The sequence below is a fragment of the Cygnus olor genome, chromosome 6 (genome assembly GCF_009769625.2).
Source record: "Cygnus olor isolate bCygOlo1 chromosome 6, bCygOlo1.pri.v2, whole genome shotgun sequence".
In the NCBI taxonomy this organism is placed as follows: Eukaryota; Metazoa; Chordata; class Aves; order Anseriformes; family Anatidae; genus Cygnus; species Cygnus olor.
Genome location: NC_049174.1, coordinates 1,188,858 through 1,214,035, shown reverse-complemented (window position 1 = coordinate 1,214,035; position 25,178 = coordinate 1,188,858). Strand labels below are relative to the sequence as shown.

Sequence of the window (25,178 nt, the reverse complement as noted above, 5' to 3'; positions counted from 1 at the left end):
CAGGACCCTTGGGTGGATCCCATCTGGCCCCATCGACTTGCGTACATCCAAGTGCTGTAGCAGGTCACCAACCATTTCCTCGTGGATTGTGAGGGCCACATCCTGCTCCCCATCCCCTTCCACCAGCTCAGGGTACTGGGTATCCAGATAACAACTAGTCTTGCTGCTAAAGACTGAGGAAGGCATCAAGCACCTCAGCCTTTTCCTCATCCCTTGTAACTAAGTTTCCCCCTCCATCCAGTAAAGGATGGAGATTCTCCTTAGTCCTCCTTTTCGTGTTAATGTATTTATAAAAACATTTTCTGTTATCTTTAACGGCAGTAGCCAGATTGAGCTCCAGATGAGCTTTGGCCTTTCTAATTTTGTCCCTACACATCCTTACAAAATCCTTATAATCCTTCTGAGTGGCCTGCCCTCTTTTCCAAATATCATAAACCCTCTTTTTTTCCCTAAGCTCGAGCCACAACTCTCTGTTCAGCCAGGCCGGTCTTCTTCCGCGCCGGCTCGTCTTTGGGCACATGGGGCCAGATCGCTCCTGAGCCTTTTAGAGTTCCTTCTTGAGGAGTGCCCAGCCTTCCTGGACTCCTCTGCCCTTCAGGACTGCCTCCCAAGGGACTCTGCCAACCAGTGTCCTGAACAGCTCAAAGTCAGCCCTCCGGAAGTCCAATACAGCAGTTTTACTGGTGCCCCTCCTGACTTCACCAAGAATAGAGAACTCTACCATTTCGTGGTCACTCTGCCCAAGACAGCTCCCGACCACCACATCTCCCCCCAGTCCTTCTCTGTTTGTGAACAGAAGGTTCAGGGGGACACCTCCCCTGGTAGGCTCACTAACCAGCTGCGTCAGGAAACTGTCTTCCATGCTTTCCAGAAACCTCCTAGACTGCTTCCTCTGAGCTGTATTGCATGTCCAGGATATGTCTGGGAAGTTGAAGTCCCCCACAAGGACAAGAGCCGACAATTTTGCAACTTTTGCCAGCTGCCTGTAGAATTCCTCATCTGTCTCTTCATGCTGGTTTGGCAGTCTGTAACAGACCCCCACCAGGATGCTTGCCTTGTTGGCCTTCCCGCCGATCCTAACCCATAGGGACTCAACCTTATCATTCCCAGTCTCAGCCTTGAGTTCTACAACATCAAAACACTCTAATATAGAGAGCCACACCACCACCCCTTCTGTGCTGCCTGTCCATTCTGAAGAGCCTATAGCCATCATTGCAGCACTCCAGTCATGGGAGTGGTCCCACCACGTTTCAGTGATGGCAACCAAGTCATAGCCTGCCTGCTGCATGATGGCTTCCAGCTCATCCTGTTTGTTGCCTATGCTGCGTGCATTAGTGTAGATGCACTTCAGCTGGGCAACTGCCTGCTCCCCTGGCCCTGACATTGTTCTCCCTGGCACACCTCTAACAAGCCTTATTCCCTCCCCGTCCCCATCCCCCTTCCTACCTAGTTTAAAGCCCTCTCAATGACAAATTCATTGAAGTTCCTGTATTTTTTTCTCTGCCCTTTCTAGACTTGTTTTGCAGCTGCCACTTTCTCTCCCCCTTGGGAAGAAAGCAGTCAACTTAGGAAGGATTCAGGGGCAGTCAGGGTGAGATGACAGCAGATTTTGGCAGGACGGACTACAGGCTGTTTAGTAGGTGTTGGCATTGAGGTGATGCTAGTGAGGAGAGGGTACAGACCCCATCCGTACGTATGGGTGAGGAAGCACTGGGGGGGGAGAGCTGATGCTAGGGGGGAGGGCGCCAGCTTAGTTTTGTGCACCTGCTGCTGATCAAGGGCCGTAAGGCTAGAGTATGGCTGGGTGTGCTTAAGTTTTGAAAATGGAAGAGACAGTTTGTGTTGTTTGCTAAATCTTTCATGGCCCTCAGGTTTGGGATACAGGTTGGGTTATGAAGAAGAGTAGTGTTAAACTTTTTTAGTTGAGCTAGCTGTAATTAGTGATCTGGGCATTTATTACATTAGCATCCTTGTTAGTGTTAGGGCTTGTTAAAAAAGGACAAGTAGTCATAAAAGTGACTGGGTCCTAGAGCTGTGGTGTGGGCTGGGGCTTTGTTTGTTTTCAGGTAATAATCACTTGTATTCAATGTCAGATTTTTTTTGGTATGTTGTTGGGTGAGAGAGTTGTAAACTGTTTGGTTTCTATCAGTCTTAGGTTGTGTGCTGGGGTGGGTGAGGAGATGGCTGGCAGCCAGGAATGTTGCATTTATGTATGAATGGCTTGCATTAATTTTCTTATTCCAGACAAATTTTGGAGTTGTGGCTGGGATGGTGAAGGCTTGTGGAGTATCAGAGGGATAAGCAGTTCAATATAATTTTGGACCCTGCAGGAATCAGATTGGTAACAGAAATGCTGGTGATGCCAAAGGAAAATGACATATATAACTTTGCAAAGGTATTGGTGTTCTGAAGTTTAGGATATTTATGTTTCTCGCTGTTTGCTCGGGATTGCTGTTCATATGGCTGGATATCCCTAAAGCTCTATGCTTCACATAAACTGTTGCTGTAAATTACTTTTTCCATAAACACAGTTTTCATTCCTGGCAACCAAGGATACATCAGAAGCTTTCTCATAAAAACAAATTTATTACTTATCATACTACAGTATTGGTTTAAAGAGATTAAATACTGAGTACATGACATGATTAACAATTTAATTGTATAATAGGAAGCCTAATGCTTTCTAGTTCCCAGCCTCATTGCTGCTTGCTCCTGTGCTTCACAAAGCTTTTTAGTTATTATTTTAAAGATCAAATAATTCTATTGTTTCAGCAGTATCTGTTAATTTTGCTTTTATGGAAGCATTAAAAAAATCTTGAAGCTCTCATGAATTTGTACAAGTGCAATACTATGGAGTGCATTTAGGCTAGTACTGAAAGTATTACTTACCTTGTTTTTTTAGTATAGCAGATTTTTACAGCATTATTGCACAATTTCTTATGCTTTATGGAATTACAGTATTTGTTTGTATGTGGTGTTTTATTTCCAGTGGGTAGTATGTGAACAACATCTAGCTTGAAGGCCATGACTGTCTTATATCTACAAACCAGAGGATAATATCCCTGTTGCATTGGAGGGTTTCATCAGAGGAGAAAGCAGACTTGTCTTTATCCTGTTATGCCCTTCAGAGAGTCTCCTTCGGTGCCAGCTAGTCCCCTTTTCCAGTTTTTCTAAGAAAAAAAAATTGTGTTGATTTGCTGCTCATGAACTAAAGTACTAGAAATATGTAAGGTTTTGGCAAGTGGTTCAAAAATTCCTTATCAATCTGAGCTGGGAGCTGCAGTCTTCTTCCTGTTTAAGGGAAGTCTGTGCTGCAGGGTTGAGCTCTGCTGGAATACGCACTCTTCCTCGGATTGCTCAGTAAGTGGTGTTTCTAAACCACAGATGGTTAGAAACTATCTGAGCAAAGCCATAATGTGGTCTGCCTGTGCATGTGCTTGTGCATCCCATGTCACTTCTCTGCAGGGAGGGATAACACACATCTCACCTTGAGGCTGCTAGAAGGACAGCTTTCTTCTTGTCATGCAACATAATTTTGAAGAACTTGGCTTGCTTTATTATGTAAACACTTAAAATGGCCTTTTCAGCATTCCTGTCTTACAGCATAAGACAGCACAGGAAAGGAGAGGCTTTGTCTCCATAGCCCCCTTGGCCCTTATTTTATACACAGTATCTGTGGGCTGAACCTGAAAACTCCCAAGATGATGGCAGTTTTTCCTCTGGCTTTGAGCCAAACCTTTTGGTACCTTCATTGTTAAGGGATATACAGGTGCTGGCTGAAAATACAGAAAAATCATCACAGTTTATTATCTTCGCAAAGCACATGAAGCCTTAGATTTTCTGATTAATTCCAGCTTCAGAGCTGAAAGTTCGTGTGTCCACACAGAGTGCGTGGGTTAGTACTGACGGCTGCTGCTCAGGCATATTTCTGATTTTCAGTTTGGTTTGTAGGGGAGCAACAGAAGAGGGAAAGGGTTGTATGTGTTGGTAACTTAAACTGCATCATGACTGAAGGGAGGTAAGTTAGATAATTTTGCCTGTTCATTGAAGAAGCAGTTGAATTTATTCTCTTGAATGCAAATCTTCTTTCTTGGTATTTTGATTGATACAAGTGCTTTTTTATTTTTTTTATTTTTTTATTTAATGGGAGATAAAGGACCAGAGCTGATGCGCCTTGGGTTAAATACAAGGCAGAAAAACTTCTTTCCTAACAGGATGCTGGACTTTGCGGTTTGAGACAGCCTTGCAGAGCCTTGACAGGACCCACTCCCGTTCTCTGCCACCTACCGAAGCACCGATGGCAAATATACAGCAGCTCTTGGTGCAGCAGCTTGTGCAGGTCAGCTAAGCTAGGGGAGAGCAAGATAGTTATGAGCAGGAGCTTTCTCAAAGAGGCTTCAGCTTTGGCTGGTGGGAGGTGTTACGTATGGATTTGTTCACATACAATACATGGGGCTTCTGCAACACCTTCTGCAAAGCCTACCCATTAATTCCAGAGAAGCACTAACTGTTTTCTGCTTATTGTTAATCTCCCAAACAGTAATGGGCAGGCAGAGCTTCTAAGAAAGCTTTGGAAGGTCCATTTGTTTTATCTGTTAAAAGTGGGAATGGCTGTAAAATGCTAGAGGTATCGGCATGACTTAGGTCATGTTCAGCTTGGAAAGGTCTTTGTTGTAATAATTTAAGTTTCCATCATTCTGTGCAAATGGCAAGTTTTGGCTGTCAGCTGGACAGCTGTAGAAGACCTGACATAAATTGTTTGAATTGGACAACCAAAAGTGATTAACATTTTCCTAATAAATTTAGCAGGCAAACTGTGAGCCAGTAAACCATTTGAAGGACTGAATCCCTTACAGTGTTGCAAATACCAGTCTATGATTGCATTGTAAAATCTCTTACAATTGTTGTCAGTGCTTATGGTAATCCTTACTGTAGATGTTCATGAAATATATTTTAACTAGATGAGTTTGTTTTTTTAACTAAATCAAAAAATGGCTTTAACAAGGAAAGCAGCTACATATGTGATAACTCATTGCAATGGGCCTGAGATCAGACACACACACACACAAAGAAAGAAAGAAAAGAAGAAAAGGAAGAGAAGAATGAAACAATCGGAGGAAGAAAATTTTGAAAGGTCAGGATACTGGTGTCTGAAGTTCTCGAATATTTGAGTTCGAGACTCTACTTGTTGCAGGCAAGTCACTTAATTTCATAGGTGCTTCATAGCTTATGAAATGCAAAATGAAGTAGAAGAGATAATCCTCTGATAATTGATGACTACTTTTATAAGAAAGTTTGAGTGCATGTGAAGTTATAAATGGAAATATTATGGAGGTGACTGTGTTATTAGTGCTGTCATTATTAATAAGACTGACTAGAGCTGCCCTGTTTGGTTATCTGCTCCCTTATCCAAAGAGGAGGTTTTCACTGGGAGGAGTGAAGAGAATTGGAATTTTTGTCCACAGAAATGTAATACTAGTGACTTGAAAGAAATATTGTCAAATTTGGGGCAGGTAGCACTGCCTCTGTACACAGTCTGGGGAATGTAAGGCCATTAAATTTAGCAATTACTCCAGAGACAGCTTTGCTGAGGCAATATTCAACTTCCACAGAACATCTATCATGGTTAGAATTACTAGAAAAAAGCCTTGCTGTCTCTGAGTTGTTATGGAAATTAGACAAGGAGAAGAGTTCTGCTGCTGACGAGATGGCGAGCTCATCTTGGACCGTGGCCTGCAGCACTCACTCAGGCAAAGTTCCCTCCCAAAACAGGATGAAATAGCGATCCCATCGGAGTCATGGCAGGTTTTCCACTGACATTGGTAGAGGCAAGATTTCCCCCTGAGGCTGTTGGAGCAGCTCTTGGAAAGTTCTGTGGAGAAACGGAGGAAGGAAGAAAGGAAGGAGCAGTGCTTTCAAATAGGGAGTTGCACTGCATGGAAGACGGTAATTCCTATGTTTTCTCTGTGCAGAAAAGATATTACCAATAGATGTAACTGTAGTGGAGGGTTTTCTGCTGGAATTTCCTCTCTTATGCTGCAAGACCTACCTTTTGCCAGATAGTGCAAGTAACTCTGTACTGGACAATATCAAGCTGCTTTAGCTCTGGGTGGGCTGCATGTCATGCAGACCTGGTAAAACACCAAATAGGTTCTCAGTCCTTTTCAGCTTGCAGCCCTGTAGCAGCTCTCCAGTGGAGAGGCAGATGTGCATGGTGCTGGTATAAGCTTCCTACAGCACCTTCCTTTTCCACAGGAACTTCTTGCAGACTCATGAGTAGTAGTGAGTGCATCATGTCTTCAGAGAATGCCTGGGAAAGGACACTGAGTTTGCACAGCTACTGTCTCGTGTGCTGAGCATGTCTCTGAAATGGATTGCTGGGCATGTTGTGGTTGAAGCCTACCACCACAAAAGCTGAATAAAGAAATGGCAAATTATGTTAGCATTGCCCCTTTCGAGATAGAATTTTAAGTAACTCCCATGCAATTGCTAAATTCAGGTTGGCCTTCATTTCTGCAAGCAGGAAACTAAGTAATCCCTGAAATTTGACATGTATGTTACTTAATGTATACATGGTTTTGCAGTGTTGGCAAGCAATCAAGTAGCTGAAGTCTGAAAGAAGGATTTTTGTGCCACTCCAAATATTTATTATTTGGATAGGAAAACATCGTGGTGAAAGATGACCAACAGCCTTACGTAGCCTGGCTGTAGAAGAGGAGCTAGGCTGGTGACAAACACATTACGCAGTGACTTATCTTCCTAAGGTGTGTTTTTCTTTAAAAACAACTATCAAAACAGATATCGAGAAACTTGCATTTTTAATGGTTCCTGTTTGTTATGCAGGGTATACTTTAATTTTTATTTATTTTTATTTTTTTTAATGGTAATTTTTATTTGGCCTGGTGTAACATGTCTAGGCTGAGGCCTTGACTCTGGACGCTGCCCGAGGAGCACTGCTGGTTGCCTCCTGCCTTGCACATTGCCATGCAAACATTTTCTGTCAGGGAAGGCTGGGATAATGCAAGCCAAGCTCAGAGGGACTGGGGGAATCAAAGGAGCTTGTTCAAGGACCCTTGGTGTCTCTGGCTTCAGTGTTCAGAACAAAAAGTTGCACGCCAAGTCAGCTCCTGTCCATGGGCCATGTAACAGAGAACTGTGTGCTGAGTAGTTTCCGAATAGTTTCCTCAGCCAGCTGCAGCTTTTCTGGCACAACACCTCATCACAGCCTTGAATCCCATTATAATAGCTAGATCTTTTTTATCCAGTGGAAATTCAAAAGGAAAAATATAAGCTGCAATTGTTCCATCCCACAAACATCTGTTTTGAAGACTGAGATGATGGATTCAGCTGAGTTTTATTTACGTTTGCTGGACCAAATCCTCTGCTGTTGTGTCACCTTTAAGGGTGGGTGTCTAAAACCAGAACCGTTATGGTGTAACGGCACTGTTGGCTTTAATTCCCTCCAAATGTGCTTTAATAGACTCCTGGTTTCGCTAGTATTAATTGCAGCGCCTTTATTACCCTGCAAGGGCTACTATAAACCTACTGAATTATGCAAGCCAACCAGCTAGATAGTTTCCCAGTGCTCTCACTTTTCCTTTGGGTTAGTTTATTTCGAGTGCAGTTCCTCTCTGGAAAGTGTCCCTGTAGAAGTGCAGAGGTAGCGCACCAGGGCTGTGTCCTCGCTGCCAGCTGGATTCCAGCACTGTGTAAACAGACTGCAGAGGTCTAAATCAGACCAGTTTTTCCCCCTCAACACTCCTCTCCCCCCTTTTTTTTTTAATGATTTTCAGCTGACTTGGCCAGTTTCAGCAGCAACAGGAATCCGCCGAGCCGTGCTGCCCTGTGCACGCAGGGTGTCAGAGGGCAGCGTTTGGCCCTGGTGAGCACTTGACCGTGGTGTAGCTGGCTCAGTAGTAGAGGGCAATGTGCTTGGAGGAGAGGCTCTCATCTTGTCCTGGCTGCTCGGCCCTGTGCTGCCAGCTGGAGCACAACCAGACAGGACCTTGGAGCCAGTCCTAAGGGCTTCGTGCTGTGTGTGGCATAATTTTTGCAATTGGCTCACTGTCTTTATTTGTACTAAGTCATTGTCTGTACAAACAGTTTAATTCCCTCGTGAGGAGGGGAAATGTCTCAATACCTATGGGAGTATCCCTTGTGTAGCAGGAGTATGTATTGCTGTGCCCCTTTTTAGGACTGACAACATTGGGAGTTACTTTAGAGGAGATGCTTGACAGCTCCTGCCGTTAGCTTCTTTACCTCGTGTCCCAAAACTGACTGGATATGGGGCAACAATCAGGGGCTGGGTGGGACCTTTATTTCTGTACCTTTTACAGCATTACCTGCTTAACTGCAGGGATAGAGCTGCCATTCCTGAGGATCCCTTTAGGTGGTTATGCAGCTGGAACCACAAAGGCCAATGGATTACATTAAAAAGGATTGCAGAATGAAAATAGATAACCCTAAAATCTAAGGTCTGTTTTTATTTGCTGAGAGAAAGGGATAGTTTTATGTGTTTTGTCGCACTAGGTTATTACTTAGAGTCATGTTCCTAGAATTTATTCTCTTTTGCCCTGTCAGGCTCAGCTCTGGCCATGTGCTTTTCATTGTGGTGAGTTCTCTCCTAGAAGCTGAAGAATGCCTTCTTTTCCATGGGTGTCTTGTCCCACAGCAGCAACATGCCCATGGGGCAGCTCCCAGTAAAACTGACAAACTCCTGTTGATTTTCATGGGAATGTGACCAGACTGAGAAGACTGAAGTTTTTGCTCGAGTCTTGTACAGCTGAATTCTACGTATCTGGACTGACTGCTTCCCTCATCCTGAATATGATTTCTGAAATGAGGAAGGCTATTGCCATGTTGGCCTCTCAGGCACTTCAGGTGCTTTTTTCCTTTTTTTTTTTTGTCTTTTTATTTCATGAAAACTACCAGTGAACTGAAAAGAAGGGAAGTTAGTGGATGGTGCTGAAGGAGGCAGGGGCATTGCCCTGAGGCGGTGCTAGATATGAAGGTGGTCGGCTCCCTGAGGCCAGGCTGAAGTGGGGCTAAGAGCAGAAGCCCTTGCTTGTGTCGGTAGGAGGTTTTAGAATCACAGAATCATAGTTTTGTTTTAAAGCCAGTGGATGGATTTGGCTTATGGGAAACAGAGTTCTAAAAACTTGCTTTAAAAACTTCCAGAAACTCATGAAGAATGTTACTCTTTCAGCCACTGAGCACAGTGTTGTAGAGCTCTGCTGGGTGGCTTAGAATTTCTTTAAATGGTTTTTAGAAGGGTTATCATGCACTGTTAAATTCTGCAGGATTTTTCTGTTATGGAAGTAGTGCAGGTTTTGATCTAGTCTTTATTAAAAAGAAGTGTGTTCATGACTGGTTACTTGGAACAGTTCTTACATTTCCTTAAAAATAAAAGGATCCAAAGAGGGTGCAACTGAAATGAAAAGCCATGCAAGGACCAATTCAATGAGCTTATTTTCCTGAACATATTTGGGATACGGAGGATAGGAATCTGTGAATTTTTAAATTTGAAGCAATAAAAAAAGGACCCTGAACTTTCAATTAAACAGGCATGTAATTAAATTTTTCCCTGCTCCATAATTTTCCATTGTGCCCTTGTTACCTTTTTTGTCATATCTATTTGCATCTTAACAAACCCCAAATATCTTAATTTGAATAAAACAAAAGCCTATTCATGCTTGTACTATTCATGTGGTTTAATTGGTTTACAAAATACAAATGTTCTTTGAAAGGAACTGATTTCATTTCAAGGGGCTGGTAGCTGTCTGTCATATATGGTCCTTCTGCTCACAAAAGACGAAGGAACAGAACTAGACATAAATGGGTTTGTTTCAACTTGCTTTGTTTCTGATTCTGTATTGACTGAACCCTCTCTGTTGCCTGGTGAATACAGTAGGAAAGTATTCGTAGGGTTGTAGCTAATTGCACAAACGAAAATCGTTTTCCACATGTTAAGTTTAAATGGAGAACTGAAAATACTTTTAAAACTCTCCATTTCCCTGTTCTAGGTAATATCCGCATGATATATCTGCGGGCTGCAAAATTTATGTTCTTGGAACACCTGGATGAAGGATATTACAGATGTAGAGGTATTAGCAATATATATTATGCGAGTCTGGGTTAGAATGGAGATCTACATATTTTTTTTTTAATACTTGTGATATGGAAGAGAGGGTGAATAGGTGGGAAAAGGTATTGTGTTCTTACATTTCCAGTTTAATTAAATTTAAATTGAATTACAACCAAGAAGTAGTTGAAGTAGATTTCTGATACCGCCTGTGGAATAGTTTAAGTAATGATTTGTTAATGCAGAACGAGATTTTTCACCGCACGGGTCTCAATAAAGGCCAGGTTGGGCAGGTGATGCAGGCATGCGTTGGGCAGACACGTGTAGTTTTGCTGCGGTTGGGGAGCTGCTGAAGTATCCGAGCGTGTAGGTGAGATCTGGGCTGGGTGACAGCCAGAGCAACAAGGACTTGGCAGCATTAAGCTTCAGATCAATAAGGCTAATGGGAACTGAGCTTGAAAATATGGCCAGATTAAAACAAACAAACAAACAAAAAAAAACACAACACAATTCATTGTCTAAGTGTGGGTTTCTGTTTTGGAAAATCATGGTCTTTTGGTGCATCCAAATATCATCACCAGTGATATCTCCACTGATCCTATTGCAGAGGCGTCCTCATGGAGAGGAACTCTTACTGCCTCAGAAATCCCTTCTTGGCCAGCCTAAGGGCATCCTGCCACGCAGCAGTGGGGCCCAGCCTCTACGTCGGTCCCCAGGCATGGTGTCTGGGTGCTTGGCCTCCTTTGGCAGCTGGGATGATTTTCCCCTCACTGCGTCTGCCCAGGTTATCTGGCAGAGATCTGTGCAATATCTTTTCTGCAGCTGCAGGTTTGGGAGGAACAGCCCTCAGCGTCTTCCCAAAACAGCTCTTCCAGGGCCAGAAGAGGAAAATGCTTTCTCTCAGGCTCTGCTCCCAGCTGAACAGTCACTTGTCGGGGTACCTGTTTCTCATACATATCTCAGCAGGTCTCGCAGCTTGCACTCAGTCTCTGCAGGGTCTCAGTGTTTTGGAGGCTTCTGAGACTGCATCCCTTTCCTCCTCTTCCATTGAGGGAGGGACCCTCTAGCAGTAGCTGTGCAATAGCAGTAAGGCAGTACAGCACAGGCTGAGCACTTCACTGTGCAGCGTGTCAGATACAGTCTGAATACAAAGCAAGGAGCTCAATTATATATCCTTCTGCAGGAAGAATAGGGTTTAATTATGTCTTGTGACTTCTATTTACATTTGTTGCCTGTTCTCCAATGCTTCATATGGGGACCATTCGCCAAATAATATTCATGTTGCCTTGGGGAGCAGCTGAGTGTGTGGGATTATGTACAGGGTCTCAGTGAGGCTGCCTGCCACGGAGGCGTCTTCAGTGATGCCAGTTCCTTGCCCATGCCTTCATGAGACTGCACCCAACATTTAGAGGCTGAACTCAGCAGGGAGACATGGGGAGCTGTCAGTCAAGTCTCCTGAGCTGTCAATATAGTTTATGTTCAAGCACAAGGCTGAAGGTCGCAACAAGTGGCATTGCTAGCAAAGTAAATCAAATCATGGTTAACAGATTGCAAGTGCTGGAGAGAGCTGAGAATGGATGGGCAATGGAATTATAAAGCAGAGGGAAGTCTCTGAAAGATACAGAGATGATAAAAATGGAAAATATTGGTTATTGGCAGCAATAATGTGAAGTCAAGCTGTGTTACCTCAATGGGAAAGTACTTACATGTCAAAAGAAAGTTTTATGCACAGCATCATGTGGTGGTAGTAGGAAAAAAGAAAAAAAATGCATTTACACTGTCTGTCGTTGCTGTACATCTTCATGAGTTCTGAGGCTACTTTAGAAAAATAATATTACTTACACTGAACTGCAGATTAATTAGTCGAGTTAATGAATAATTAAAGTCTTTAATTTATCCAAAACATCCCTACTTGGTTTCTATACTTTGCTAATAGGAAATGAGATAACAAGCTCGTTGCAATTATAGGAGTTTTTTTTGCTAAGCAAAAGCCCTGGTTTATGCTTTGCTAAGATGGACTAGATCAAGGATTCATGGCAGTAGATTTAGCAACCTGCTGAATAGGCAACCATTTACCATCTAGTGCTTTTGTTTACAAGAGGTTCGTTGGGTGAAACTCTTTTAAGATATTTATCTTTTAGACTGTTTCACAGAAGAAAAAAGATGTAGCAGCAAATCATTATACTTTTATTGTTTTTCATTTACCATGTAAAGTGGCTTACTTATCCTTTGCTCTTTTTATATGGAGCAGAAATCAGCCTGGAATACTTAACCAGCATAGATTATAGAAGTGTTTTACTGTGATGGAAGCAGAATTTCTCAGTTGATATTTACTGATGCTAGGAAGAGCTGATCTCATTTGCTCGTCTGCATAGATGGAATAAATCCTGTATACATCTACTGGAGAAATGGAAGAAAACAGATCTGTACACAACCCAGTGATGCTAAGAAGGCTCTGCTTTACACAGCTGCTGTCAGCTGCTGACAGTCTCTGAACACCTTTGTGTCCATTTTCCCTCTGTATGCTGCTAACTCATGTTCATGTGAGAGGCAGTTGGGGTGAGCCAGCCTGCCAGTCTGCCCCCAGGGTCTGACCTAAGGAGATGTCCCTCGCGGTGGCACATGGCTGGAGAGGGGCTCTAGCTGGGTTGTTTTCCTGTGTGTGTGACCAAGGCTGCTGTGCATTTTGGGGAGAAGAAGAAATGGGCCAGCTAAGTTGGAGAAAAAGAGATCAGATGTAGCTCACAAACATTGTGACTGCTGAAGAGGAGCCAAAGCACATCTAGGACCTGTTGAGCTGTGAAGGCTTTGATGAACTGAACCTCTATGTTACTTTCGGTAAAAATCATCTTCTGAGGGAAGTAATGAGTGTAAATAGTAATTCATGTGCTCAAATAATTTTATCCTTTGGACTTCCATGACATCTCTTCTGCAGAGCTGGAAACTTCAGAACCCGCTGTGCTGTCAGAAGCAGTCACCATACAAGTCCAACCTGCAGTGGATAGAGATGGCGTTGATGATGGATGACTTCGGTTTTAGGTGCAGGAAGGGTAAATTTTGCTTCCAAAAAGCTGATAACCTCCCTGGTTCATTGGCAACTTGGTGTATGCAGCTTTTTGGAGGAGGAGACTTCGTTTCAGGGTTAGAATGGGCTGGTGGGAAGCTGTGTCTTGTGACGCTGCTCTGAATGTGGCATGTACAGGGTAGTGCTTTGAAGAATGGGTGGGAGGAGGCTTCAGACATCTGTGTGTGATTTGCCAATGAAAAGGGTTAACGATACTTGTACTGCTCGGTCTTTTGTAAGACCATTCAGACAGCTTTCAGACATCCTCTAAAAGCTCTTTTCTGGTGCAGGGAGATTTGCAGGAACATAAGATATTCTTGTTTCCTAAAGGTTTTCCTCCACCTGCTTAGGTATTGTCCTCTGATGTTATACGGTTACTGTGGAAATAAATGACATCATAGTCCAGGGAACCAGCTTCATGTGAGAGATCAATAAGCTAGAACAAATGACAGTCAGGCAGTTGTCAGACAGTTATGTTTCCTCCCTGTTTATTACATGGAAAAAAAGGAGATGGATGGATGATGAGAAAGTGATAAATACTTTTGTTTCTCTCTCTCCGAGGAAGTATGTGCTTTCTAAGCCAAACGCCTGTCAGTTCTTTTAGATTTCAGAAGAGTTATCAGTAATCCCCCTAAAGATGTAAAGGGAATTCAAGTCAGGGAGTTGGTAATTTCCCACTAGTTACATCATATCTTGTGTTCCACTATTTCCATTTCATTTTTTGTTTTTGGGACCAGTTAGCCTGTAGAATACCTTAAAAGGAGCTGGAAGAGATGCTGTCAGCTCACTCTGCAAGATAATTGGGACTCCTGCAAGTACCCCATCCACCATCGCCTCCGTCTCTCAGCCCTTCCTTATTATCCTCCCTCATTAGTGCCTCTGTCATGGCCTCTGCAGTCTGCCTGCAGGGAGCCAGGTGATACTGTGGCCCCCCTTATTTGGGGAATCCACCACAGCCCCAGATGAGCTGGGGGCATGGAAGGCAGCACTCAGGAGCCTTGCCAAAGACCAGCCCAGTTATTGTGGGGATTTTTACACGAGGTATCTCTTCCTCAGAATGAAGGAGCCTTCTCTGTTCCAGGGGGGATTATTTGGGTGGATTGCTGCAAAACGCATGAGAGGAGGTAAAATGGGTGGTGCATTTTCATCGAGGTTGTGTCAGTGCCGTAGTCCTCAGAAAGAACACAACCAAGTGAAGGTCCTAAGGTAAAGCTTGTGTCCTAAATAGCTCCTTTTGACATGGTTCGTAAATTAAGGAAGTTAAATGGCAAGTGCTTTAACTACCAGAAAAAAAGCCTCTAGAGTAAATATTAAACTCTGTAGTTAAAAGAAAACTTCAAACTGTTTTAAAGCCTACATAAATTAAAGTCTATTTGGTGTGTCATGCACATCAAAACAACTATTATCATCAGAAGTAAAGCAACAAATACTTGCAGATGACAACGTTTTTCACTGTAAGTGCACTGGTGCACTACTCAACATGTGGTGAATCACCTTAAAGGGATTAGCAGCCAATTCACTTCTTTGCTGGAAGGTTGAACAAGGAGACCACGGTGCTGAGTGGATTTGCTGTCACTTTTTGAGGAATTAGACTGCTCTTGTTTGTGACAGGAGCACGTTTGAATCCTTAGATAATTTCTGAAAGAATCAGCTGTGCAAGGGCAGTGCTTTAAGAGGTGGAGTATAGTCCATGTTGTATATATACATTCGTGCAGCAGTGGGGCTCTTTTTCAATACTTGCTTAAATGAAAAGGCCTGAAGTAAAACAGATGTAGGGAGCAAGTCCTGCTCTGACAAGACCTGGTGGTACAACAGAGTTGCAAATGTTGCAAACTGCTGTGGTTTATGGCTGAACAGAGGAGCTCGACACTGAGTCCTCTCTGGTTAATCTCTTTGTAAGCATTAGTTAGCACTCACCAGCTGTACAAATGGGGGATACACATATGTACGCATAAGGATATTACCCAGGCATCTCCAATACTGCAGCATGACCTAGCAGCAGAATGCAGATGTTGCATATGCATATCTTTCAAAGACATTTGAACAACTGTCAGATTTTACTTAAATGCCATACATCTGTGCAAGACACAATGGCAGAAGGGTTCAGTGTAAAATTTTTTTTTTGGTAATGCCCCTTAAGAGATTGCAGCTCTGTCAGCTGGTACAATTGGTCTCACCTGACAGCTTCACTTCCCCACTGCACATCCCTTGATGGACCAGCTCAGCAGCACAGGGATGATGACTGCTCACCAGCCCTGAACTGCAATGGGGAGTAACATGCAAGAAGACAGTTTCAAGCATTCTTCTGCTGAAATATAGCTGCAGCTATTTAATGCTGTGGGAAGAAAAACAGTATTGGGGGAAATTTATTGAGCAGAACAGGGACCAAAGTGTGACGCAAACATTTTTTTGCAAGGAAAAGGTCTTAGGCTTTATTGTCTGCTATTCTATCCTGACTCTCTTAGCATCATGTATGAGAGCAGGAGCTTTTCCTTTAGCGCCTCGCTGTTTAAACTACTGTTCTGTTTAAACCCCAGTGTGTGAGATCACCAAAGTATCAAGAGTAGCCTGCAGGGACTTGGCACTCAAAATTATTGGCAGAGGTTAAGTCCTGTCTGCTTTGCAGAAATAGTTCTATTGAAGTCAACAAAATTATCCATGACCAAGGCAAGCATGATTTGGCTCACTGGGGAGATAGCTTTTAATAGCAGATGATGCAGCAGCAGCTTAGCAGCCTTTCTCACCTTACCTGACAATGCCTGCAAATTACTCTGTAGGATGCATGTTTGTATACACAGGTGTACTCTTAGAGATTACAGCTACATCGTGCAGAGAAGGGCTTTCTGATGTGACAGCAAGAGGAAGTGATGTGTAGAAATGATGTTAGTTAATGCCATGTTTTGGAACTCTAGATGCCAGGTCATTGAGTTAAAGTACTGGTGCTGTGTAAAGCAGAGGGCACAATTCTCACCAATTGTTTCTAGAAACATTATAATCTGTTTATGTGCTGTTAGTTTCTGGAAGCCCCAGTCATGATGCAAACTGCATTATGCTAAGTGAGTTTATGGAGTACTTCAAAGCAGTTCTGTGTTTAATGAATGCTGGGCTAATCTCTCTTCCACATCCATATGTGAGGAGCCACAATTGCATGTTCATATACGTGCAGGAAAATAGCTGTGCTTACAGAGCTGGCTGCCTACGCATGAAGATTGTGCCAGTACACAAGTAGCTGTATCTGTGAGGCATTACTCATAAAACTGACATACAGAAAACTATTTTGCGTGTCATATATTTACATAAACACAAGATGGAGATGGGGATTTGTCAGAGGCTGCCCAGTCTCGGGAGAGTTGGCTCAGTGGTGCTTTGCAGCGAGGTAGGTAATGTGTGAGGGGAAAAATGTCTGACTGCACAGACTGGGATTCCCATGCAGTCACTAACAATTTTTTCAGTGCAAATTGGAGTTAAAAGAGGAGCTTAAGAAAGAACATAAGTATCAGCAGCTACAGGGGTTAAAAAAGATTTGAATAATGTACAAAAGTAAAGATTCAGCAGGAACTTGTGCATCTGGTATGTGTGGGTCAGGTAGGTGCTCAGTACGATTGCCAGCAATGATGCAGCAGGAGTGGAGATGCCTGGGGTTTCCTCTGAGTGCTGGAGCCATGCGGCCACCTGCTGGGGCTGCGGTATGAGGAAGGGGCAGGCGGCCCTCAGGCAGGAGGGTGTGAGGCAGAGCCCACTCAGGTGTTTTGGTGTCCTCTGGTGTTGAGAAGCATCACCCAGCAGACCTCAGGGAGTTAGCAGCAGCACTCTCTGAAACAACAATGCTCATTTTTAACAAATCTTGGAAAACTGGGGAGATTCCGAAGGCCTACGGGACCCTCAGGTCATTCCAGTGCTTAAAAAGGGCCCCAAAGCGTAACCCTAGTTCGTAAGTCAGGTTGATTTGATGCTAGCACCAGGCTGAAAGAGAACACTTTGTTCTTTGGACTCTGTATTTTTTTAAGACTCCAAAGGATTGAAGGTTAGAAATATAATTCTTCCTAGTATGGTTTAACCGCTGGTAAATTTATCAACTTGTTTTTTTGTAGATAGGGCTATGTGCCTTCATGCTAAAGAGGCAACAGCCTCTTGGTAATGCACTTGGATTTCTCTTAAATTGTTTGAACCAGTAATGTGTGGTTTTTTTGATTAAAAGCGAAATCCAAAAAACTTGTATGCTTTTGAATTAGCCTGTCGAGTGGATTTAAAACCTGAGATTTTGAAATAAATTTGTTAACATGTACATATGAACAATGAGATCCACTTCTGTCTTCCCCTACCTATTGTTGGCCCAGTGCGAGGATTTGTTGATAGGGTTTGCATACGGAAGTGCAAGCGAGTAACGAGGATGGCAGCTAAGAGATGATGTAAATCACCTTCGTTTTCATTCAGCCAGAATTAATATGAGAAGGAACTAAGAACCCCATTTACATGAATAAGGTAAGAAATACTGTAATCATTATACATTAGCATTCACCAAGCAGGTTTTAGCTCTAGCTTGAACTACTATTAAAAAAATAAAAAAATAAAAAAATCTGATCCAAGCAGTCCATCAAGTGAAGCCAGAAGTGCAAAACAAAATGTGAGCAGCGGGATGGGGTAGAAAAGGACATCCATACCAGCCATGTGGAAATGTGAAAGCATAGAGAACCGTGCAAGCTGTTCTATGAGGGGTAGGGGTCCCTTCCTAATGCATGGGGGACTGAATTTTACACCCCTCAGGGCAGCAGTTGGATCACACAGCCCGCAGCAGCACAGGCTGGGGGATTCCCACATGCAACCACTGATGGCAGCTGGCAGCACAGCAATGACTGAGCAGGTAAAGATTGCTTCACCTCCGCACTGCAGCTCCAAAGGCGTGCTGATGAACTGATCAGTGTTTTGTGAATAAAAGAGCTGTGAAGGGAGTGCAGAAGTCCATTATTATTTAGCTCAACAGACTCAGGTTTCCATGGGTTGAAACACTTTGTGTACAAACTCTGGGAAAGGTGTTCAGAAAACAGTTCTTTGGTTTAAATGGCCATTTCTGAGCCCCTCCTAGCAATACATACCTCTTTTTTTTTTGAAAGGCAGTATTCTTTCTGACAGCTTTAATTAAATATTTTCCCTTCTTCCCTGTTTCCTCTCTTATATGAGGGGGTTTCAGCTTGCTGGCGGTGGAGCAAAATGGTCACAAGTTTCTTGTTATTTCTGTAAATCTGCTGGCCTTGCTGGCTGGGAACAATTGGGAAGAGTGTATGTCAGCATCTGCTCCAGCACAGCTGTGTGTGCCAACTGGCAGGGCAGCGGGGAGGTGCTGGGCTGCTTGTCCCCTCCTGCCACCGGGTTTTAGTGTTGTATAAGGCCTGGCAGCAGTTGGGGTTCAGTAGCATTGAAACAAGTTTCCAGCATGGAGGGCCGAGCGCAGGTAGGGTGCCATGGGTGCAGTTAGAGCTCAGCGGATGCCTGGCCAACAAGTGAGATCCTTCATTCCCGGGTTCAATGCTGACAACAAAACAAAGCAAAAAAAGAGAGAGAGAAGAAAAAAGTGGCAGTTTTGCCCGTTCGTGACAGCCACATTGGGCACCAAATACTGATCAGAGGCATGCAAATGCTCTGATTCTGTGCCCTCTGCAGGAGTGAAGATTTAGTCAATACCCTTCTAAGAATTCCAGACAGAACAGTCACACTGTCCTTGGTGTCATTTTATTAATTGAGCTGGAAATTTACATTAAGAGCATGTGGTCCTCAGTGCTGGTGGACACTGATTGCTTCCAGCTATTAGCAGTGGCCACAAGGCATTTGCAAAATGTTGCTCTGAGTGATATAAAGTGAGTTGTCAGCTCGTGCTGTCCTCTGAGATCAGGAAGCTGATAAACGATGCTTGTGGCTTTCTTTGAACAGGTGTTAGATCTAATCCAGAAACTGCTGGTTGTCAAGAAATCTCAAAATGAGTAAAACAGTCATTGTATTAACAAGTGATATGAGACTTGACTCATTATTTCAAGGGTAGTTGCAGATCTTAACACACTGAGCCTACTGAATACTAGCTCTGTTTAAGTCAAAGAGAAACAAGTTATTAAAGCACACAAAGGCTTTCTAGTAAGACACAAACATTTCTGTTACTGCCTCAGAAAGTTACATATGTTGTGGAAGAGCTCTGAGACCAAAGGTGGAGATGGACTGCCTTGTTTGAAATGTAACTTTAAACAACAGTTATAAATAATCCTTAGTACAGGAAAAAAAAATAGCTTGATTAACAAGAAAGATTTTTTTCTGATGTTTTGTACTTGTAAGATTGTTTCATGGTGCTTTTTTTTCTTTTTTTTTTTTTTTTCCTCTTTTGGCCAGAAAGGAAAAAAAAAAAAACTTAGTCCTTTGATATCTTCCTAAGCAATAACTCAGTGTGTGACCATTACAGGTGTGGAGCTGTATTAGTATCATCATCTCAGAGAGGTTGGGTGAGTCTGAGTGGTGCTGGAAGGGCATGGTGTGGGGTGACAGGAACAGCCCCAGGTAAAGGGCTCGCTTCCAAACAAGTATAGACTTCCCAGATGAAGGCTCTTCATCCCAGAAAAGAGGCTGCAGAAAGTACAGATAGAGCTCTATAAAACATGAATGAAATGGATTGGAAAGAACCACTTATTTTTGCTCATAGTAAAGCTAAGGTACATCAAATGAAGCTGTCGGGTGGCAGGTTCAGAACCAGAAGGTGTATATTTGAAGTAATTAAGCTGTGAAATAGGTCAGCAAATATGTTTTGATAAGGATGTCAAAAACAGAGCTGGTTCCAAAAAAGCAAAATCATGACACAAACATTTATTGAGAGCCATTAAACACAAAAATACCATTGCTGGCCCAGGGAGACTCTGTCGTAAATACCGAGAATCTTTCCAGAGAGCCTGCACCAGGAGAGTGTCACTGGCCTCCACCTAATGCTCTCCTGTATGTCTCCTGCCTTGGCAGTTGTCAGAGAGGGACTAGCAGGCAGATGTACCTCTTCTATAACCTGCCTCGGCCCTTATGTTGTGATGATGCAGAGAGTTCCGAGCACCTGAGAAACTTGGTACGACTTCTCTTTATCTTTGGTATGGATTTTTCCTTTCTGGATGTGCCCTATCGTTAGAGAAGCATGTACTCTATTGTTTGTGTGGGCCTACACAGACATGAAAAATGAATTTTATCCCTAGGCTTAAGCATCCTGCCCTCAGGGGAAAGGAAGTGTCCTTTTTTCATGGGAGGCATCCCACTGGCTTCAGTGAGGTGATCTCCTGACTACTGACTTCAAAGCAAACCAAGCAGTGTGCAGATGTTGGAGCTGAAGGGGATGCATCGGAACAAAATATGTTCTGTAGTTTGCCTTACCAGCTGCGTTAGTCCAAATGTTTTGGTCACTACAGGTTTGTTACAAGACCCTAGTACTAGGAGGTGAGCAGTTCGCCGTTGTTTTGAACTTTTAAAGAGGAAAGCAGAAATCACAATACCAGAGAATCTTGGTATGATGGTTCTTTTTTTAATGCTGCCCTTTTTTTTTGGCTGCATACTTTATTAGAGGGGAGTACTTTCTTCCCTGGTGTGGAGCTGTATTAGTATTTTAACAAAAGGCACAAGAGGCACAACAACACACAGATAAAATCATACTGAGCTGTGCTTCCTGGAATGTGGCACATCAAACAGGGCTTTGTTGGGGTAGTTAAAGAGCTGGTTTCATTTGGATACTCTTTTGACAGAATGCATTGTTTTCAGAGACCCTGGGAATTATGCCTATAAAATGCATTCAGTGTCTATGTTTAGGAGGCTCACACTGGTGCGAGCGTTGTCTGGGGGCCTTTAAAGGCCAGACATGAAAGCAGCACGGTAATCCACAAGTTGAATCTCATCTGTCATGCAAGAGCATTTCTCCTGACATCTCATGTCCACCACTGGCTGCTGGGCAGGGGGCCCGGAAGCCCCATTGGCCTCGTACAACTGGAGGAAGGGATGGCATCGAGCTTCTGCTCTCTCCAGCAGGTCAACAGGGGCTTAGGCTAGTGGGCTTTACTGGCCGCCCATTCAGGGAAAGGTGTGAAGGCTGTGTCCCCCCAGACAGGGCAGGTGATGTGCAGGGCACTGGAGAGAATCAAAGCCCCCAGTTTTGGACTGTTCTGCAGGCACTGCTGCTAGGCCAGCAGGTCTTCCCAAATGCCACAAGGCTGGCAGGGTTCAGCACTGCAGCCTTCGGGCTCATCTTGAGCTGGGTAGATGTCTGTCAGGCAGCCCATGGTAGAGCCGACCAGCAGGCCAGCTGCCAGTCGGGAGAAAGCAGGGAAGAAATCCTTCTTGTATTGAACTCAGAGTAGGCTCTCCTCGTCCTGGATGTGTTTTCCAGAGAAATCCTCTCTGTCCTTGCAGCCTCTTTCCCTAGCCTCTGTGGTAAGGTGTGCTTGAGGATACTGATGTAGTATATAGAAATACAACCCATCTTACTTTCCACATACAAAAGGGGCAAAATACTTCCTAGTCTCATCTGATACCACACTCAGATGGATTTGAGGTCGAGCTTTGGCTCCTTTGGGTGTGAATTTGGTCATGGAGCTGCATGGAGCTTGTGGAGTGGTTTGGGGGTGCTGAGTTGCTGCAGCACTGGGCTTGTGATGTGAACACAGGTAGAAATACTCAGGTTCTTCAAGCTATGAGGGAAAATGGATGATAAAGTCTAGAAATGCTGGCTGAAAACAGCCATAGGGTGCACTTAGCACTGAAGCTGTAGTGGGCCAAACAGACATCAGGTTAGTAACTTGTCTTCCAGAGGAACTTACTTGGAGGATTCTTGCTTGTCCAAGGCTTTGGTTTCTGTGCCATGCTCAGATTTAGTGTTGCTTCGTATTAAGTATGTAATTCTAGATCTTCACAGCTATTTGTTGTGTTTTTTGTCTATAAAATAAAATAAATCATCTTTATCTGTTTCAGCAGTGCTTTCTCTGTCTTAGTTAATGAGATCTCCTGGCAGATAATTCTTGAATTAATTATCAGTGTTTAGAAACTCCCGAGTGGGACTGGATACCTGAGAAGATAATGAGAGGGAAAAAAAAGAGTGTACTGAAAGATAGGTTAAACAGCTTGGTATATTTGTGCAAAACATGCATAAAATGATCTGGAAAAATGCTGGCAACTGTACTGCAAGCATCCTATAGATAAGAAGGGAGTTTGTAACTAGAATTCACCTTCTATGCAGTTACGCATTATGGCACTGTCATTTAGTACATAATTATACTCTTTTTGATTAGGAATCTTGCCTTTTCTCACTTATAGTTATGTTGATTCCAGTTCCTTCAGTGTCTGCTCTGGTACTAATGATGGTAGAAGAAGTAATCTGATGGTACTAGTTAAATTCCTGATGACTTTGGATAAACAAATCAATTTCTCTCTAGCACCGTCTGATTTACCTGTGAGAGAAGTTTCTCATGAGAGAGCTCTCTTGGAGGGATCACCACAAGATTGCTGTCACCTGTGAGCTGAATGCGGACACATGGAATGGCACAAGACACTGGCCTGTGCACAAAACCTCTCAGGTGGTTGGGGAGAAGTAAGAGGGGGGACCATGGTGTGATTTGCTTTGCAGAAAGAACTTAAATTACATAAGGAGATGGTGATGCCTTGTGTCTTGCATGCGAGAGACTTCTTTTAATTAAAACCAGAATCTATTAGCATAGGGATGCCAAGAGAAAACAAAGTTATTTTTAAAGCTCCCGTTCATTCAGTGACTATTTTTGAAATGCTAATGGTGGTATATTTGCCTTGTGCTTCTGTATCACAAGCAAAATTTGCAAATGTTTAAATAGGATACTATTTTGACACTTGGCAACTCCAGCTCAAATTCTGCTGACATGTTTTTACGGCTTGTTACTACATGCATCGAAGCTCCAGCCTAGATGCTTTGCATGAATGCACAGATTGATCTCTGCAGGCTTTCAGTATGTGATGCGTCCCTTAGGGCCCAGCAAAGCGGCTCCGTTGTCACTGCTGCAACATGCCTGTGGTCTGCAGCTGAAGTTCCAGCAGAGGACTGGTGGACTGTGCCCTGCAGTGTTTGTTTGGAGAGCAATTAAAAGGCCTTATGCTGAATTTTAGCCTGGAAAAAGACTGATAAAGATTCAGTGATTATTTCAAGAGGTTTTAGTCCTTTGCTGATTCTGGGCTGAGTACGGAAACCACTCTGAAGTAAAACAACCTTGGTGTCCGTGGACTTGCGCATGCTTTGCAGTGAGCTGGGCTCCAGAGTGGTGACTTCTGCACCAGGAGATGAGAAGTCCTCAAGTGGCAAATTGTTCGTTGCCTATCTCAGTGTATTTATTGGAAACCTTTCCCTGGAAAACCAGGAAGTTTTAGGTCTCTGTGTGGAGCTGAGCAAACAGGAGATTTGCTCCCATTTCACTCTGGAAGTGTGAGGCTGCTTCTGGGAAGCACTGAGCTTTAGGAGAGCAAGAAGCACACTGAATCAAGAGATACTGAGCACACAAGTACTTCTCTGGGTCAGGCCTTATATAGCCCTGACTTGGAAATTGTGGTGCATTGTTTCTCTTACCTACTGTTGCTGCAGTCTGCTGATTTTGAGTTTGCATAGCCGAGGTTTCCGTGTGAATGGCCAGAAAGTGTTGAGAGTGTTCAACACCCTATCAACCTCTGAACACTGGCACAGAAATACGTCTTTTCTTGTGAACTCTGTTATGCTAAGTCCCTGTTAATTTTTGTGATATTACCAGCAGCATGGGAGCCTTTCTCACCAGAAAAACTTAAGGACAGGCATGGTATAAAGCACTTCGTGTTCTCCCAGCTTTCATGGTCTTTTCCTTCACCAGGGAGCTGAAGTCCTGGGAAGAGGATAAGCAGAAGTGTAGCTAAAAATGATGATAATACAACACACAACAACAAGTCAATCTCTAGTTCAATTCCATTTTACAAATCAGAGTTACCCTAAGGAATAATTTAGCGTAGACTAATAGCAATAGGAAACTTCCTGTGGGGACCACTTTGCATTGCTATTTGCAATGAATCGGATGGACCTCTCCAGTGTATGGAGGCAGATCTGGGCTAAAGTTTAACCTTGGCCTTGCAACTCCAATATCTGCCATCTTTGGCTGTTGTTGGGCTCTACCAGCCAATTTGGTACCAGTAATACAGAAAAGTTGGCACGTGGAGCTGAGGGATGGCATGGCGGTGGGGGAGTCACAGAACAGAAGGGCAGTCTGAGCACTGAAGAGGAGCCAGCTGAGCAGGTGAGGTGCTATACAAAGCATTCAGGTTGTCTTCATCCTCTTTAACGAGCAGCTGCTGAATGCATCGTGCCTCTGCCCCAGGGATCTGGGCTGTGAGCTGTTGGTATCCTACCTGTGGTTCTTTGAGCTGCCTTTTTGCTGTGGTGGCACCCTAAAACTCTGAAATCTTTTCTGAAAGCCGGAGGTAAAAAAAAACCCACAGGAGAATTTGCAGTCACTTCATGGAAACCTGGGAGAGCCTAGCCACGTAACTGGGCCACTGGATGTGGGAAAGGCAGATGAGTGTTGAGTGGGATAAATAGAGGAACAACGAGAATTAAGTGCTAGCTGGTGAGTATTTCCTAATGTGTGCAAGATCTAAGGAAGAGGGTGGTACAAACCATGTGATGGGGAGGCAAGGAAAGATAATAAGAAATATCCCAAACCTTTGTTGAGGTGAGCGCTCTGTAAAAAAAAGCAAAGGTTTCTTATCTTCTTACCTATTTAAAATATGTAATTGTTCAAAATTCACAGCACCACTGGAAGGTGAGTCATAAGATAATTGCAGTGGATCCACAGGATAGCTAACATTTTAACATAAGCAAAGGATCCTACCAGCCTTTAAAAATGCTGCTTTCCAATACACTGAAATGTACAGCTTGTGCAGTCTAGCCAAATTTACAGCTGTAAAAAGGCCTCTAGGCTTCTGTAGGTACTTCTATAATCCCACAGGGATTGGGGGAAGGAGCCATCCTTTAGCACTGTGCTCCACAGGTGG

General features: G+C 43.5%; 1 protein-coding gene and 2 long non-coding RNA genes across 3 annotated transcripts in view; 2 read left to right on the top strand and 1 right to left on the bottom strand.

The window, feature by feature from the left end:
* The window catches only part of PLCL1 (phospholipase C like 1 (inactive)), a 197,954-nt gene that overhangs the window by 93,807 nt on the left and 78,969 nt on the right, over positions 1-25,178 (top strand). The window lies entirely within an intron of this gene.
* The window catches only part of LOC121071893, a 9,448-nt gene continuing 2,614 nt past the window's right edge, over positions 18,345-25,178 (bottom strand). The window contains exons 2-4 of the long non-coding RNA XR_005820845.1: positions 23,930-24,016; positions 21,965-22,079; positions 18,345-19,110 (exon numbers count right to left, since the gene is read on the bottom strand). This is a non-coding gene — a long non-coding RNA (uncharacterized LOC121071893). The remainder of the gene's footprint in view (positions 19,111-21,964; positions 22,080-23,929; positions 24,017-25,178) is intronic.
* The window catches only part of LOC121071890, a 27,914-nt gene continuing 26,985 nt past the window's right edge, over positions 24,250-25,178 (top strand). The window contains exon 1 of the long non-coding RNA XR_005820842.1: positions 24,250-24,751. This is a non-coding gene — a long non-coding RNA (uncharacterized LOC121071890). The remainder of the gene's footprint in view (positions 24,752-25,178) is intronic.